The sequence below is a fragment of the Pan troglodytes genome, chromosome 21 (assembly GCF_028858775.2).
Source record: "Pan troglodytes isolate AG18354 chromosome 21, NHGRI_mPanTro3-v2.0_pri, whole genome shotgun sequence".
In the NCBI taxonomy this organism is placed as follows: Eukaryota; Metazoa; Chordata; class Mammalia; order Primates; family Hominidae; genus Pan; species Pan troglodytes.
In genome coordinates this window covers 11575949-11593618 of record NC_072419.2, presented here as the reverse complement: position 1 = coordinate 11593618, position 17670 = coordinate 11575949, and the positions used below count along the sequence as shown (strand labels likewise).

At 47.7% G+C, this 17670-nt stretch overlaps 1 protein-coding gene across 5 annotated transcripts in view; it reads left to right on the top strand.

Annotated features, from left to right (window-relative positions):
- The first annotated feature begins 468 nt into the window (after nucleotides 1-468).
- Nucleotides 469-17670, top strand: part of SLC23A2 (solute carrier family 23 member 2) — a 149974-nt gene continuing 132772 nt past the window's right edge. For 3 of the 5 annotated variants that reach the window (XM_063802999.1, XM_016937400.4, XM_016937403.4), the window contains exon 1: nucleotides 480-584. The gene's annotated coding sequence lies outside the window, so the exon portion shown is untranslated. Of the gene's footprint in view, nucleotides 585-17670 lie in introns of all 5 variants that reach the window. The other 2 variants (XM_016937398.4, XM_016937397.4) reach the window with 1 other exon arrangement.

Sequence of the window (17670 nt, the reverse complement as noted above, 5' to 3'; positions counted from 1 at the left end):
AAGGACTTCTTCTCCAGTTAAGTTAAAAAACCTGGCTACCTAAGTGGAGAAGCGGTGAAATTGTTTTAAAACATCCAACCCACTGAGCCCAATGCACCACAAACTGCTTGATTATCACGCTCGAGCAATGACAGGGCTCGGTGGCAGGCGGGGTAAAAAGGGGGGACCTGGACCAGGACACTCAGGGACCAGCGCTCTGCTTGCCAGGTGGGTCCCCAGGAACAGGTGTGACTGGTGGGAAGGGTCGCGAAGGGGGGCGATCTTTCTGCGCAGGGGAGGGAAATGAAAGGAACGGGAAGGGGACCGCTGGGTGCGAGGCCCGGGATGTTCCGGGGAGCGCTGCCGGGTGCCAGGGAGCAGCCCCTCCCCGGGGGGAGGCCCGAGGGCAGGGGTCGGGGGCGGGGAGGGAGGTGGGCCCCAGACCGGCGCGGGGGCGGGCGGCTCCGCTGCACCCCGCCCCCGGCCCGCCCCTCCGCGGCGCCATTTTGCAGGCGGCTGTCGCGGGGACCGGAGGCGGCGGCGGCAGCGGGCACTGCGGCGCCGAGGCGCGGCGGCAGGACGGGAACCACGCGAGCTGTAGCCAGGTGAGAGCCGGGCCGCCGCGCCCCCTGCCCGGCCTGCGGGCCGCACCTGCCGGCGGGGCCGCGAGGTGCCCGCCGCGCCCACGAGGCCGGCCTGGCACGGCCCCCGCGCGCTGTCACCCACCGGCCCCGCGGCGCGGCCTGCGCGCCCCCACCCCGACCCATCACCCGGGACCCCGCGCCCGCCGGCCACCCTGGCCCCGGGGCCCAAGATGCCCGGCGGCCCTCAGCTCCTGCCGCTCTGCCGGCCGGGCCGGGCCCCCGGGGTACCCACCCCTGCCCGCCACGGGAGCCACAGCGCGCTCGGGCCCTCAGGCCGCGCAGCGGGGAGGCAAATGGGGCTCCCCCAGAACCCCACTGGCTGCCGCCGCCTCCTCCCGGGCTCTGCGCCCGCGCGTCCTGGGGTCGCTTCCCTCGCCCCTCCCCAGGTGGTGCGCACGGGCATCGTCTCGCCCCCTGGAATTCAGGGACATCAGGAGGGGCGGCAAGAGGGTGCCTTTTACATTCTTGCTTTCTTCCCTTCTACAAAGACTGCGCGAAGTAATTTTAGAAGCAGCTCCTCCGACTCCGGGGCCTTTCTGGCCTGTTCCCCGGGGGTCGCGAGTCCCCCTCCTTGCCACCTTTCGGGGGAAAAAATGACATTTCGAGTGTGACTACTTTAAGGCGCAGGATTTTCTCCTTCGTTTGGTCCTAGATGCCCCCCCTCGGATAGGTGGCTGATAGGTTGTCGGCCTGCAGGCTGGGGGTTTAAGCGTGACTGATGGGAAATTATCGATTGTCAGGGCAAAGGGTAAATGAGGGCAACTGCAGGTGGAAGAAAGTCACCCATAAGGGCTTTCTGGGTCTGCAGCGTTTGTAGTAGGTGCTACTTCTATTCTTGCAGTGCTGGGAGACGGGCGGGGGAAGATGCAGTCCCTGCTGACAATTGGGTCATCTGCGCGCAGAGAAGGCCCCGGGATGTGCGAGGACATGGGACCGGGAGTCCGGAGGCAGTCTGGTTTGAGCTGTCACTAATTGGCCATGTGACCTCCCTCAGCCGGCTTCGTCCTCTCTGAAGCAAAAGGCTGGAATTGGGGTGGCTGGAGCATTTTTATTTTATGTTTTTGTATTTGAATGCTGTTGGGTTTGGGCCTCACCGTTTCTGGTTGTCTACACCTGCCTTTTTCACCGTTGCAGCTGACGTTGCCTGCCTCCCCTGAAGGTGTTTGAACCTGGTGAGATTTATAAAGGGCCCTTTTCAGCTCAAAAAATCAGAATTCTGTGCTGGGTTATGGTTAGTTCTATCAGGGTCACTTATGAACGTATTACTACGGTTCTCTTTTCATTCATCCCCAATTTAATAGCTTTTGGGCACCAGTGGGTGTGCCCAGTGTAAGCTCTCATGGCACACCTGCTAGTTAAAGGGAGGCAGCAGGTGTGTCCAGCCTGTTCCATGTGACATCCTGAGCATGAGGTATCTGCTTTCTAGGCTATTTCCTTTGCCGAAATGGCAACCAGCTTCTTTCTTTTAATACCAAGGCATTTCTCTTTTGGTTTCTTTGCTTAGAGTGGAGGGTGATTTTTTAAGACAATAGGTATTTCAGGAACTTTTTATGTTGACAGTATTTTAGATGGTTGTCTGGCAGTTGTATTCTCTGACTGTGGCACGGTCAATTAAGTCAATTAAGTTTAAACATCTGTTGACATGTTTAAAAAATGCCTATTGAAGTACCTGGGCCGGGTGTTGTGGTTCACACCTGTAATCCCAGCACTTTGGGAGGCTGAGGTGGGAGGATTGTTTGAGGCCAAGAGTTCAAGACCAGCCTAGGCAACACAGCAAGACTCCTGTTTCTATAAAAAAAAAAAAAAAAAAATAGCTGAGTGTGGCAGCCAGCTTAAAAAAAAACAGTACCTGGCTAGAAAAATGCAGATGGTTTTGCTAGGTTTCATGCCATACTATCTATCTCACTGATGGAGCAAACTCTAGTCTATGTAGCATTGCAGAAGTGAGTCATGTGTCCCGGGGCAGGCAAGCACATGTAGCCACCCACTGAGTAGTCTGTCCATCTGTGTCTGCCCATCCATCCATCCACTTGGTGACCAGGTTCTGTTGAACAGATCGTTGTTGAATAAACTGTGTCTTTTGCCCTCACAGAGCCTAAGGTCTAGTTTGTGGGGTGTTTGAAATCCCGAATTGGCTATTGTTGGCCTCTTCAGTGTCTCTAAAGACAAACCAGGAATCTATTTGAGGACCTATTTTCTGGTACCACTGGTAGCTTGAGGAATTTTCCCATTTTGGTTAAGGTAATTAAAAGCAGTAGGCCGGGGCTGGGCATGGTGGCTCACGCCTGTAATCCCAGCACTTTGGGAGGCTGAGGCGGGCAGGTCGCTTGAGCTCAGGAGTTCGAGACCAGCCTGGCCACCATGGTGAAACCTCGTCTCTACTAAAAATACAAAAGTTAGCTGGACATGGTGGCGCATGCCTGTATTTCCGGCTACGCAGGAGGCTGAGGCAGGAGAATCGCTTGAACCTGGGAGGTGGAGTTTGCAGTGAGTCGAGATCGTGCCACTGCACTCCAGCCTGGGTGACAGAGTGAGACTGTCTCCTAAAAAAAAAAAAAAAAAAAGGTCAACAGTAATGATTTGAAATTATACGGTGCTTTGTACATGTAAATTGAAGCTTTTTAAAAACGTATTTATATTTAATCCTCTTAGGCTTTTTAAATTTAAACATCTTACAGTCCTTCCTGACCCGTTTCCTGGCCTTGCCCATAAAACTCTCACACACCAGTCTGTTGGTTCCCAGTGCCCAGTAACCTCATTAATTCATTTTCATGCCCTGCTATTCCTCCAGTTGTTCTCTGGGCTTGCTTTTATTCTTTCTGTAGGGAACCATCCTCCTCCAGGTTAAGCTGTGCGTTGCAGCCTCTAGGTTGAAACGAGCCCTTTGTGCGCTATGCCGTTCTTCTCATTTTCTCTGTGGCTTTGCTATTTTGAACGTGTTATTTTGTCACAGGTTCTAGGTTCTTGGCTCTCCTGTAATTGAGGTCTGCTTTCAGCTTGCACCTTTCATAGGCCTTTCATACATTTATTACGTTGTTTGAGTGCCTGATCTGTGCTGGGTAATATTCTTGGTGCTTGGGATGCTGCAGGGAGATTCCCAGCCCACATGGAGCCCACACTGTAGGGAGGTGGACAATGAGAGCTGCTTCTGTGAAGAGGAATCTGACAAGGCTCGGGGGATTAAGTGTGGGGATGGGAGTTGGTATTTTTGGAAGGGTAGACAGGGAGGGAGGTATATTAGTCTGCTAACGCTGCCATAACAAGAATAGCACAGTGTGGGTGGCTTAAACAACGGAAATTTGTTTCGTATAATTCTGGAGTCTGGGAAGTCCAAGGTCAAGGTTCTGGCCTCTTTAGTTTCTGGTGAGGGCTTTCTTCCTGGCTTGTAGGTGGCCATCCTCTTGATGAGTCCTCACATGGCCTTTTCTTGGTGCCATTTATCTCTTTCTGTTCAAGCACTGTTGGTCACACCTGTAATCCCAGCACTTCGGGAGGCTGAGGCAGGAGGATCACTTGAGACCAGTCTAGGCAACATAGTAAGACTCTGTCTCTACAAAATAAAATAAAATAAAATAAAAAATTCGCTGGACGTGGTAGTAGTGCCTGTAGTCCCAGCTACTCAGGAGGCTGAGGTGGGAGGATTGCTTGAGCCCGAGAGGTTGAGGCTGCAGTGAGCCATGATTGTGCCACTGCACACCAGCCTGGGTGACAAAGCTACTTTGTTTAAAAAAATAAAGTTTTCCTATTGGATCAGGGCCCCATCCTTAAGAACTCATTTCAACTTGGTTACCTCCTAAAGGCTCTGTCTCTAAATACAGCCACATTATGGGGGTAGGGCTTCAATATAATGAATTCTTTCGGTGGTCGTGGGGGATACAGTTGAGTTCACAGCAGAGGGCTTGAGTCATTTTTAACTAAAGATGTGTAGGGAGTGAGGCATGTGGAGATCTGGGAGAAGGATCATTCTGAGGGGAGGAAACAGCAGATGCAAAGGCCCTGAGGCAGGAGGAGGGGAGAATTTGGTCTTGAGGTCAGAGAAACCGTGGGGGTCAGATCACGTAAGGCCATGCGGACCACTGTAAGGCTGGTAGATTTTACCTTGAGGGTGGTAGAAGCCATTGGAGGGTTTTGGAGTAAAGAAGGGAGGTGGACTGATCTAGCTTTTAGCAAGCACACTGTAGGCGTTGCTGTGTGAGATAGATTGAAGGCAGGACAGCAAGGAGACCAGCCAGACTGCAGGGCTGAGGGGAGACTAGTGGGATTTCAAGGTGAGGTTGAGATTTGCCGATGAACCAGAAAGAAAACTGAGGAGGACTCCGAGGTTCTGGTCTTAGCACCTAGAAAGAAAGAGGCCATTAACTGAGATGCTGGAGGAGCTGGTTTAGGCCATGTTAAGTTGTGATGCCAACCCAGCATACCCAAATGCAGCAGAAAAGCAAGGGTGGAGATTTTTGGGGAAGGTCATCCTCAATGGAAATATAAATCTTGGGAGCTTCTCATTGTCCTTTGTCCCAGTTTTCGACTTTGACCTCAGGTGACCTCAGCCAAGTCCGTGACCTCAGATCTAGGTGTCTCTAAGGCCCTCTGTGGAAATTCCATCCTTAAAGGAGAGTGGTTTTCTCTGGTCAGTGATCAGGAAAATCTTCACTCATGAGTTTTTTTTTTTTTTTTTTGAGATGGAATCTTGCTCTGTCACCTAGGCTGGAGTGCAGTGGTGTGACCTCGGCTCATTGCAACTTCCGCCTCCCGGGTTCAAGGGATTCTCCTGCCTCAGCCTCCCAAGTAGCTGGGGTTATGGGTGCATACCACTGTACCCGGCTAATTTTTGTATTTTTAGTAGAGATGGTGTTTCACCATGTTGGCCAGGCTGGTCTCGAACTCCTGACCTCGTGATCCGCCCACCTTGGCCTCCCAAAGTGCTGGGATTACAGGCATGAGCCACCGTGCCTGGCCCACTCATGAGTTTTGCCCACTCATGAGTTTTGCTCAAAGCAGCTGATGGCTCAGGCTTCCTTCCCAAAGGCATCATCTCATTGAGCACCTGGTGGAGGTCATCCATCTATGTGTGTAACTCTTAGAGAGATGAATCCCTCTATCTTCTAAGTTGAATGGAAGTGCAGTTTGATAAGGTGCACTTCTCTGTTGGACCCTCTCCAAGCAATAGAAGGGACCCTAGAAAGACAAGAGAGCCCCATGTGATAGGGCCAAGGAAACAGTGATGGTGCCCATAGGTATTGATTATGTATTGGGCACTTGAGGTTATTATTGCTAGTCCTAGCAACTGGCGGGCAAGGTGGCTTCTGGTCCTTCATTTATTGATGAAGTCTTGGGTAACTTCTGTAAGTTAATTCCTGAGTCTTGAATTCTGTTACATTAAACCACTGTAGAACACTATTCCCAGCTCTCTTCTGAAACTCAGGGTTTCTAAGTTCTCGTTAGTATAGAAGAGGGCAGAGAAGCCAGTGTCAGTTGAGTGCCAGGGAGCTCTGCCCAGCACTCCTGTGTTCTTTCACATTGATCAGTCTCTGCAGCCCTGTGGGCTGGGTATTAACGCTTTTCATCCTACAGCTGAGGATGCTGAGGTGTGGCAGGAGGGCAGCTCCTTGCCTAGGGTCTTAGCGCTGCCAAGTAGAGTCAGGATTTGACCCTAGGCCGGTCAGTTGCCAAGCTCGAAGTTAGACTCTAATCATGCTGTGTTCCAGGATGACTTTTGGGGACTTGGGATAGAAAGTAGGGTTAGGCTACAGAAGTTGGGAATGACATTCCAGATCGAGGGATCAGTGTGAGCAAAGGGTGGAGCGGGAGAGGCATGTGACTGGGAGAGGGTAACTGAGTTAGGACAGTTGGAAGGATGCTGAGGATGTGATGGGGGTCAGGTGGAGAGGTCCTTTGATACTGTATTATGGGGCTTGAATCTTTGTCTGGAAAGGCACGGGGAGATTCCCAGAAGGGGAGTGACTTGTTCAGATGTGCATTTTAGAAAATTTTGGGGTGGAGTAAAGGGTGCACTGGGAGGAGGCTGAGGCTGAATGGGAGCAGGACCGTCTCCTCTTGCTCCTGCCTTGTTTGCCTGTGGTTCATTCCTGGCTACAGTGTTTGCCTTTATGCACCCTAGCTTGGATTCTTTCTGTCAATTCCCTTGTTTGTTCCTGTAGGAATCTTCTACCCACCACCTCAACGCTCACACATTTTTTTCCCCCACTGGCTTTCCTTTGTTCAAGTGAATATATACATACCCCCAGCTCCATTTAATTAAATTGGAATAAGCTTTTTCGTTTTGGACCATCATTTCATCTCAGAGTTCTTGGCTTTGTGACTCTGAGGGTCTTCTCCACCCTGCTTCAGACCGAAAGCACTGCTGTGTCCTCAGTCTTCATGAAGGAAACACAATTGCTTTCTTTCTTTCTTTTTTCTTTTCTTTTTTTTTTTTTTTGAGACAGAGTTTTGCTCTTGTCGCCCAGGCTAGAGTGCAATGGTGCGATCTTGGCTCACTGCAACCTCCACCTCCTAGGTTCAAGCGATTCTCCTGCCTCAGCCTCCTGAGTAGTTGGGATTACGGTCACTGCAACTGCGCCTGGCTAATTTTTGTATTTTCATATTTTTTTGGGGGATGGAATCTTGCTCTGTCGCCCAGGCTGGAGTGCAGTGGCGCGATATCGGCTCACTGAAACCTCCGCCTCATGGGTTCAAGCGATTCTTCTGCCTCAGCCTCCTGAGTAGCTACGCCTGGCTAATTTTCATATTTTTAGTAGAGACGGGGTTTCACCGTATTGTTCAGGCTGGTCTCGAACTCCTGACCTCGTGATCCACCTGCATCAGCCTCCCAAAGTGCTGAGATTACAGGTTTGAGCCACCCCACCTGGCCAACACAATTTCTTATACATTCTACTTTAGATGGGATTTCAGCCTCAAATTTGGTTTGGCTTTATTGACTCCTCTCCAGGGCTGGCTAAAATCATTTCCTGTCTCCAAAGGCAAATCACCTAGCTGGGGGCTAACTACAACACCTTCCTTGTCAAACATGGATCTCATTCTGAAGATCTAGGGTGGACCCCGAAAATGTGCATTTCTCACAAGTTCTCAGGTGACAGGGATGTTGCTGGTGGAGGCATCACCAGCATCTGGTTTTGTAAATAAGGTTTAATTGCAACACAGCCAAGCTCACTCAAGAGACCATGTAACTCTGGCCCTTTATAGAAAAAGTTTGGTGATCCTGCTTCACAGTAAGGTATATGTGGTCAGTGCTGAGAATTTTCTATTGAATTCATGTATCTATATTTTTTGAGACAGGGTCTGTCACCCAGGCTGGAGTGCAGTGGTGAGATCTCTGCTCACTTGCAGCTTCTGCCTCCCGGGCTCAAGAGATCCTCCCACTTCAGCCTCTTGAGTAGCTGGGACTACAGGCGTGCACCACTACACACAACTAATTGTTGTATTTTTTGTAGAGACAGGATTTCACTATGTTTTTAGAGATGAGGGTCTCCTGTGTTGGCCAGGATGGTCTCGAACTCTTGAGCTCAAGCCTCCTAAAGTTCTGGGATTACAGCCGTGAGCCACTGTTCCCAGCCCAAGTTCATATATTTCTTATCAAGAGCTTTTTTGATATTTATATTTATAGACATTGCTTCACAAATTTTTCCACAGATGCATGATATGGGGGAATGTATGCATATTTAAAAGTGTTTGGAATATAACAAGCATGACACTTCTTTTAAGTCTCTTCTGTTTTATCTAAAATTAATGTGAATTTCTCATTCTGTTTCAGAAACATCAGTGCTTGTTTTAATATAAAACATTTTTCTTCCATATTCTTTGAGTAAAGTTGATGCTACTAGATACATTGTTTTTGATCTTGACCTGCTTGAGAAACACGTACAGGTTGAATATACCTTCTCCGAAGTGCTTATGACTAGAAAGTGTTTTGGATTTTGGGTTTCTTTTTTTCTTTTTCTTTTTGGATTTTGGCATATTTGCACTATACTTACCAGTTGAGCATTCCTAATTTTTTAATCTGAAATTCAGAATGCTTCAGTGAGCGTTTCCTTTTTTTTTTTGAGACGGAGTCTCGCTTTGTCGCCCAGGCTGGGGTGCAGTGGCGCGATCTCAGCTCACTGCAAGCTCCACCTCCCAGGTTCATGCCATTCTCTTGCCTCAGCCTCCCTAGGAGCTGGGACTGCAGGCGCCCGCTACCACGCCTGGCTAATTTTTTGTGTGTGTGTTTTTAGTAGAGACGGGGTTTCACTGTGTTGGCCAGGATGGTCTCGATCTCCTGACCTCGTGATCCACCTGCCTCGGCCTCCCAAAGTGCTGGGATTACAGGCATGAGCCACTGCGCCCGGCCGAGCATTTTCTTTTGAGTGTCTTGTTGGCACTCAGAAAGTACTGAATTTTGGAGCCTTTCAAATTTTGGATCCTTTCAAATTTTGGATTTTTGAATTAGGAATACTCAACCTGTGTTAAGATTTGCATTTTTTTGTCCTACTTTGCAAATATTTTTTTCTATGCCTTGACTTAAATTCAAGTCTGTCGGCCAAGCACGGTGGCTCATGCCTGTAATCTCAGCACTTTGGTAGGCCGAGGTGGGCAGATCACTTGAGGTCAGGAGTTCCAGACCAGCCTGACCAACACGGAGAAACCCCGTCTCTACTAAAAATACAAAATTAGCCAGGCATGGTAGTGCATGCCTGTAATCCCAGCTACTCGGGAGGCTGAGGGAGGAGAATCACTCGACCTGGGAGGTGGAGGTTGCAGTGAGCCAAGATCGCCTCATTACACTCCAACCTGGGCAACAAGAGCGAAACTCCATCTCCAAAAAAAAAAAACAAAAAAAACAAAAAAATTTGTGAATCTTTTTTTATTTCCCGTGGCTTTGTTATCCCAAAATTTTATAGGTATTCACTCATGTTTTCTCTTAGTTCTTTAAAAAAAAAATTGGCTATGATTAGTCTGATATTTGTTTTGGAGTATGGTATGAAGTAAGGATTATTTGTCCCCTCTAGTTTATATTTTTTGGGTACTATTAATTCATCCTTATTAACTTAAAAAATAACACCTTAATCATATGCTGAATCCTTGGATCTGTTGCTTTAGTCAGTTTATCTGTTCTTTTGCCATGACCTTACTATTTTAGTCATTAAAATCACTTTATAGTAGGCTTTATTATCTGGTAGTGCCTATGCTCAGTTTTTACTCCAGTGTTTTTCAATTTAGGGTTTCAAAATACTCCCTCCATCTCGAGATGGAGTCTCACTCTGTCCCCCAGGCTTGAGTGCAATGGCGCGATCTCGGCTCACTGCAACCTCTGCCTCCCAGGTTCAAGCGATTCTCCTGCCTCAGCCTCCTGAGTAGCTGGGATTACAGGTGTGCACCACCACACCCAGCTAATTTTTGTATTTTTAATAGAGATGGGGTTTCACCATATTGGTCAGGCTGGTCTTGAACTGCTGACCTTGTGATCCACCTGCCTCGGCCTCCCAAAGTGCTGGGATTACAGGCATGAGCCACCATGCCTGGCTGATTACTTATTCTTTATTTTAAAGTATTTGCTGGACTGGACATGTGATTTATGCCTGTAATCCCAGTACTTTGGGAAGCCGACATGGGAAGATTGCTTGAGGTCAGGAGGTTAAGACCAGTTTGGGAAACATAGTGAGACCCCACGTCTGCAAAAATTTTTAAAGTGGCCTGGCGTGGTGGTGTGCATACCTGTGGTCCCACTGACTAGGGAGGCTGATTGTGGGAAGAGAACTCAAGCCCAGGAGTTCAAGGCTGCAGTGAGTTGTGAAGGTGCCACCGCACTCCAGCCTGGGCAATAGAGGGAGACACCCTGCTCCAAAACAAAGAAAATATTTGGTATTTAGAATGCGATTATCTCCCCTCACACCTTCCCACTCGCTATTACTAACTGGTATAGAGCAGGTATAAAGCAAGTATACTGCTTGCAGTTTGTATGCTGTGGGTTTTTTTTTTTTTTTTTTTTTTTTTTTTTGTGACGGAGTTTTGCTCTTGTTGCCCAGGCTGGCGTCAGTGGTGCGATCTCAGCTCACTGCAACCTCCTTCTCCCAGGTGATTCTCTTGCCTCAGCCTCCGAAGTAGAATTACAGGCCTGTTTCACCACGCCTGGCCACTTTTGTGTTTTTAGTAAAGACAGGGTTTCACCATGTTGGTCAGGCTGGTCTTGAACTCTTGACCTCTAGTGATCCACCTGCCTTGGCCTCCAACAGTGCTGGGAATTACAGGCGTGAGCCACTGTGCCCGGCCTTGTTTTTATAATAAGATGAGAGATGGAGGCCGGGGCAGTGGCTCACGCCTGTAATCCCAGCACTTTGGGAGGCCGAGGTGGGTGGATCACCTGAGGCCAGGAGTTCAAGACCAGCCTGGCCAACATGGTGAAACCCCCACTCTATTAAAAAAAAAAAAAAAAATTAGCTGGTTGTGGTGGTGCATGCCTGTAGTCCCTGCTACTCAGGAGGCTGAGTAGCATGGGAATCAATTGAACCCAGGAAACGGAGGTTGCAGTGAGTCGAGATTGCGCCACTGCATTTCAGCCCAGGCCACTGAGTGAGACTCTGTCTCAAAAAATAAAATAAAATAAAAAATAAGATAGAGATGGAATCTTGCTGTGTTGCCCAGGCTGGCCTCCAGCTCCCAGCCTCAAGTAATCCTCTGCCTTGGTCTCCTGAAGTGCTGGGATTACAGGGATGAGCCACTGCATCTGGCCAGTCTGTATGTTTTATAACCTGTATTAGTCAGGGTAGGTAATGCTAGTTAAAATCTGTGGCCTGACAAAGAAAACATTTATTTCTTGCTCACACTTTTTTAGATGGTTCTTTTCTAAGTGGTGACTTGGGGATCTGGGCTTCTTCCATTTTTGTCACAACTGACAAGAAGATGTGACCTTAAGTTTGCCGTGTAATTTTGTGCATGGAAGTTTTTTTCATGGGCCAAGCTTGGAAGTAGTAGTATTTCTTCTGCGGTCTGTTGGCTGTATTTTAGGTGCAAGGGGGCTGGGAAGTGGAGTCCTTTGGTGTGTCCGTGAGGAAAATGTAATAGCACCGTGTCTGCTATGCTACTTAACCAAACTCTGTTGTTCTTATTTTTCAGTAGATTCTCTTGAGTTTCTTAGATAGGTAATCATAATACACATTGAGCATTTCTAATCCCCAAATCTAAAATTGGAAACTTTTGAGCACTGACAGGATGCCACGAGTGGAAAATTCCGCACCTGACCTCATGTCATGGGTTGCAGTCAAAACTTTATTTCATATGCAAACTTTTTTTTTTTTTTTTTTTTTTTTAAGGGATCCTGCTCTGTCACTCAGGCTGAAGTACAGTGGCAAGATCATGGTTCACTGCAGCCTTAATCTCCTAGGCTCAAGCGATCTTCCTGCTTTGGCCTTCCAAAGTGCCAGGATTACAGGTGTGAGCTGTTGCGCCTGGCCATTATACACAAAATTATTTAAAATATTGAGTAGAATTACCTTCAGGCTATGTGTCTAAGGCGTATATGAAACATAAATGAGTTTTGTGTTCAGACTTCGGTCCCATTCTCAAGATATCTCACTATATATATATGCAAATATTCCAAAATCAGAAAAGATACAAAATTTGAAACACTTCTGGTCCCAAGCATTTTATACAAGGAATACTTAACTTGTAGCTGCAAATGATCATTTTGTCTTTTTTTTTTCCTCCTTCCTATAGTTAGCTATTTCTTTTTCTTTTTTTTTTTTTTTTTGAGACGGGGTCTCGCTCTGTCACCCAGGCTGGAGTGCAGTGGCGATCTCGGCTCATTGCAAGCTCTGCCTCCCAGGTTCAAGTGATTCTCCTGCCTCAGCCTCCTGAGTAGCTGGGACTACAGGCACCCGCCACCATGCCCGGCTAATTTTTGTATTTTTAGTAGAGATGGGGTTTCACCACATTGGTCAGGCTGGTCTCGAACTCCCTCCTGACCTTGTGATCCACCCGCCTCAGCCTCCCAAAGTGCTGGGATTACAAATGTGAGCCACTGCGCCCGGCCTAGTTAGCGATTTCTTTTCCTTTTCCCTTTCCCTTTCCTTGACAGAGTCTCACTCTTGCTGCTCAGCTGGAGTGCAATGGCGCAATCTTGGCTTACTGCAACTTCCACCTCCAGGTTCAAGTGCTTCTCCTGTCTCGGCCTCCCTAGTAGCTGGGATTCCAGGTGCCTGAACACCTGGCTAATTTTTTCTTTTCTTTTCTTTTCTTTTTTTTTTTGAGACGAAGTCTCTCTCTATCGCTAGGCTGGAGTGCAGGGGCGTGATCTCAGCTCACCACAACCTCCATCTCCTGGGTTCAAGCGATTCTCCTGCCTCAGCCTCCCGAGTAGCCGGGACTACAGGTGTGTGCCACCATGCCCGGCAAATTTTTGTATTTCTAGTAGAGACAGGGTTTCACTATGTTGGCCAGGCTGGTCTCTAACTCTTGACCTCATGATCCACCTGCCTCAACCCCCCAAAGTGCTGGGATTACAGGTGTGAGCCACTGCGTCCAGCCAATTTTTGTATTTTTAATAGAGACAGGGTTTCACCGTGTTGGCCAGGCTGATCTCGAACTCCTGACCTCAGGTGATTGGCCCCCCTCGGTTTCCCAAAGTGCTGGGATTACAGGCGTGAGCCACCACACATGGTCAGCTACTTTTTGTTTTTGAGATGGAGTTTTGCTCTTGTTGCCCAAGCTGGAGTACAATGGTGTGATCTTGGCTCACTGCAACCTCCGCCTCCCTGGTTCAAGCAATTCTCCTGCCTCAGCCTCCTGAGTAGCTGGGATTACAGGCGCCCACCACCAGGCCCGGCTAATTTTTTTTGTATTTTTAGTAGAGACAGGCTTGTTTTGAACTCCTGACCTTGAGTGATCCGTCTGCCTTGGCCTCCCAAAGTGCTGAGATTACAGGCGTGAACCAGCACGCATGGCCAACTTTTTTTTTTTTTTTTAATGCATTGTGGAGTACTTGCAGAATAGGTTTAACTGTCATAGGTCTTATTTTCAATTTTTACTCAAATGCAATATTGCAAATAGTCTTTAGTGGTATTCAAGAAGTGTCCTAATTACAGATTACAGTCTCATACGTAGTTTTTTTTTTTTGAGACGGAGTCCCGCTCTGTCGCCCAGGCTGGAGTGCAGTGGCGCGATCTCGGCTCACTGCAAGCTCCGCCTCCAGAGTTCACGCCATTCTCCTGCCTCAGCCTCCCGAGTAGCTGGGATTACAGGTGCCCGCTACCACGCCCGGCTAATTTTTTGTATTTTTAGTAGAGACGGGGTTTCACCGTGTTAGCCAGGATGGTCTCGATCTCCTGACCTCGTGATCTGCCCGCCTCGGCCTCCCAAAGTGCTGGGATTACAGGCGTGAGCCACCGCGCCCGGCCACGTAGTGTTTTTTTTAGCGAACAAAGCCCAGCATCTTGACATTGACCCTGCAATCCTCACAGATATTCTTGGTCGTCTCTCCCTGATAGTGATAATTCTCTAAATTTTTGTTTCCCTGCTGATTTGAAGATGACCTCAGATTTCTTGCTGCGAGGAGTTTCACGAGTGATCGTTCTTCAGGTTTGTCCCCAGGGCTTCTGTTTTAGCCCAGGCTGTTGGATTGTGCAGCTGCTCGCATCTTCTGTGTCAGAGATCCTGACCTGCAGTGTTTGAAAATGTTGTCTCCCTCAGAGAAGTTTGATGGGTTCTTGTTCCTCTTCCTTTATTCTTTCATCCACTCAAAGATAAACTGAATAAGTTAGCAATATCGATTTTGTTCCTTGTCCTTTCTTTCCTCCAGTTGACCCTCGGCTTCTGTTTGAGTTCTTTTTGCACTTGCTTCTGGACCCCTAGTGTGAGTTTGGGGCCTGCATGTCCACGCTGCCCACCTGCAGCCCTGCAGTCCCCATTTCCAGTGATGGTACACCCTTCCCTGCGGAGCTCCCCATGTGATCTACGGTAGACTTCACCAGAAGGGGCCTGAATTTAGTGGGAGTAGGAAGCTCCTCTGAACCCTGGGAGGTGGATGGAGGAGGGAAGCTTATTACTTGACTTACCAAAGTAGATACCAGGGTCACATTTACTTTTTCTGGTGTTTAGTTCCATTGCTTACAATGATGCTTTAAAGTGACTTCAGCTTTTTTTTGATTTCCCTTTTTGACTCTGAGATCTCACACTTACTGTTTTATTTCTTGAATACGGTCAACTGCTAAAATATATTTTCCAGACTTTTTGTTTTGACCGACCCACTTCTCTCTATTTATATTCATCTCTCTCTCTCTCTCTCTCTGTGTGTGTGTGTGTGTGTGTGTGTGTGTGTGTGTGTATGTATATGTATGTATCTCAGACAAAAGTTTCAAGGCCAGGCTCGGTGACTCATGCCTGTAATCCCAGCACTTTGGGAGGCTGAGGTGGATTGATCACTTGAGGCCAGGAGTTCGAGAACAGTTTAGCCAACATGGTGAAACCGTATCTCTACTAAAAATACAAAAATTAGTCAGACGTGGTGGCAGGCAGCTGTAATCCCAGCTACTCAGGAGGCTGAGGCAGGAGAATTGCTTGAATCCAGGAGGTGGAGGTTGTAGTGAGCCGAGATCGTGCCAGTGCACTCCAGCTTGGGCAAAAAAATAAAAAGGTTTCATACCACACCACATAACCTTTGTTTTTTCTTTTTGTGGCGAAAGGGGTCTCTCTGTGTTGCCCAGGCTAGTCTGGAACTCCTGGGTTCAAACCATCCTCCTGCCCCTGCCTCTGCTGGGATTATAGGCATGAGCCACTGCATCCAGCCAGATAACCTTTTAGGCCGTGTACTCTGAAATTTTCTATGCTGATTTCATGATAAAAATTTTGGTTATGATGCCCTAAATTGATATAGATCTTTAAGTAAGGCCTTTGATTTAGAAAGGTTAATTATTCATACTATCCTATGGAAAAGAAACCAGACAAGATTCTGTGGGCATGGCAGGAGAGGGATTCCCTACATCCAGAATAACACATAAGGAAGCTTCATTGAGATAATTTACATAAAATTCAGTTATTTAAAGGATATGCTTCAGTAGTTGGTAGCATGTTCACTGAGTTTCATAACCACTACCATCTGGCTGTCATTAGTGGTTACTCTCCCTTCTCCCCTTTTCACCCAGCCCCTGGCAACACTAATCCACAGTCTGTTTCTATAGATGTAGTCTTCTGGACATATAAATGGTATCATACAATATGTGGTTTTGGCCGGGCACAGTGGCTCATGCCTGTAATCCCAGCACTTTGGGAAGCCAAGGTGGGCGGATCACCTGAGCTCAGGAGTTCAAGACCAGCCTGACCAACATGGTGAAACCCTGCATCTACTAAGAATACAAAAATTAGCTGGGCATGGTGGCGCGCACCTGTAGTCCCAGCTACTAGGCAGGCTGAGGTGGGGGTATTGCTTGAACCCGAGTGGTGGAGGTTGCAGTGAGCCGAGATCATGCTACTGCACTCCAGCCTGGGCAATAGAGCGAGACCCTGTCTCAAAAAAAAAAATGTGGTTTTTTGTGATAGGCTTTTTCACTTAGCATAATGTTTTCAAGGTTTATGCATGTTACAGCATGTGTCAGTACTTCCACTTTATTGCTGAATAATCCATTGTATGGATATACCACATTTTGTTTATCCATTAATTAGTTGATGGACATTTGGGTTATTTTCACATTTGCCTGTTATAAATAATGCTGTTATGAACATTTGAATACAAGTTTTTGTGTGATCATCTTTTTACTTTTGTTGGTAGATACATAGAAGTGGAATTACTGGATCATATGGTAATTCCATGTTTAACTTTTTTTTTTTTTTTTTTTTTTGAGACAGAGTCTTGCTCTGTCACCAGGCTGGAGTGCAGTGGCGCCATCTCAGCTCACTGTAACCTCCACATCCTGGGATCAAGTGATTCTCCTGCCTCAGCCTCCCAAGTAGCCGGAACTACAGGCACGTGCCACCACGCCCAGCTAATTTTTGTATTTTTAGTAGGGACAGGGTTTCACCGTGTTGGCCAGGATGGTCTCGATCTCTTGACCTCATGATCCACCCGCATTGGCCTCCCAAAGTGTTGGGATTACAGGCGTGAGCCACCACGCCCGGCCGATTCTATGTTTAACATTTTGAGGAGCTGCCAAACCATTTTACAAAGTAGGTTCTCCAGAATTATATGAGGGTTCCAATTTCTCTGTGTCCTTGCTGACAACTATTATTGCTGCTTTTTTTGATTATAGCCATCCTAATGGGTGTGCAGTGGTTTTGGTTTGCATTTCCCTAGTGACTGATGATGTTGAACTCCTTTTCATGTGCTTGTTGGCCATTTGTATGCTATCTTTGCAGTGATGTCTATTCAAATTCTTGGCTCATTTTTTTGTTTATATTTGAGACCGGGTCTTTTTTTTTTTTTTTTTTTTGAGACAGAGTCTTGCTCTGTTGCCCAGGCTGGAGTGCAGTGGTGCAATCTCGGCTCACTGCAAGCTCCGCCTGCCAGGTTCATGCCATTCTCCTGCGTCAGCCTCCAAGTAGCTGGGACTACAGGCGCCCACCACCATGCCCGGCTAATTTTTTGTATTTTTAGTAGAGATGGGGTTTCACCGTGTTAGCCAGGATGGTCTCGATCTCCTGACCTTGTGATCCACCCACCTCGGCCTCCCAAAGTGCTGGGATTACAGGCGTGAGCCACCGCACCTGGCTGAGACTGGGTCTTGCTATGTTGCCCAGTCTGGAGTGCAGTGGCTTGTTAATAAGAGTGATCATAGCTCACTGCAGCCTCAGATTCCAAGAGATCCTCCTGCCTCAGGCTCCTGAGTAGCTGGACTAGAGGCATGTGCTGGGTCATCCAGCTTTCTTTGCCCATTTAATTAGGTTACTTGTCTTTATATTGTTGAGTTGTAAGAGTCCTTAATATATTCTGCACGAGTCCTTTATCTGGTATGTAATTTGCAAATATTTTTTCCTCTTTCTGTAAGATTCTTTTTCACTTTCTTGCTGTGTCTTTTTTTTTTCTTTTAGACACAGTTTTACTCTTGTTGCCCAGGCTGGAGTGCAACGGCGC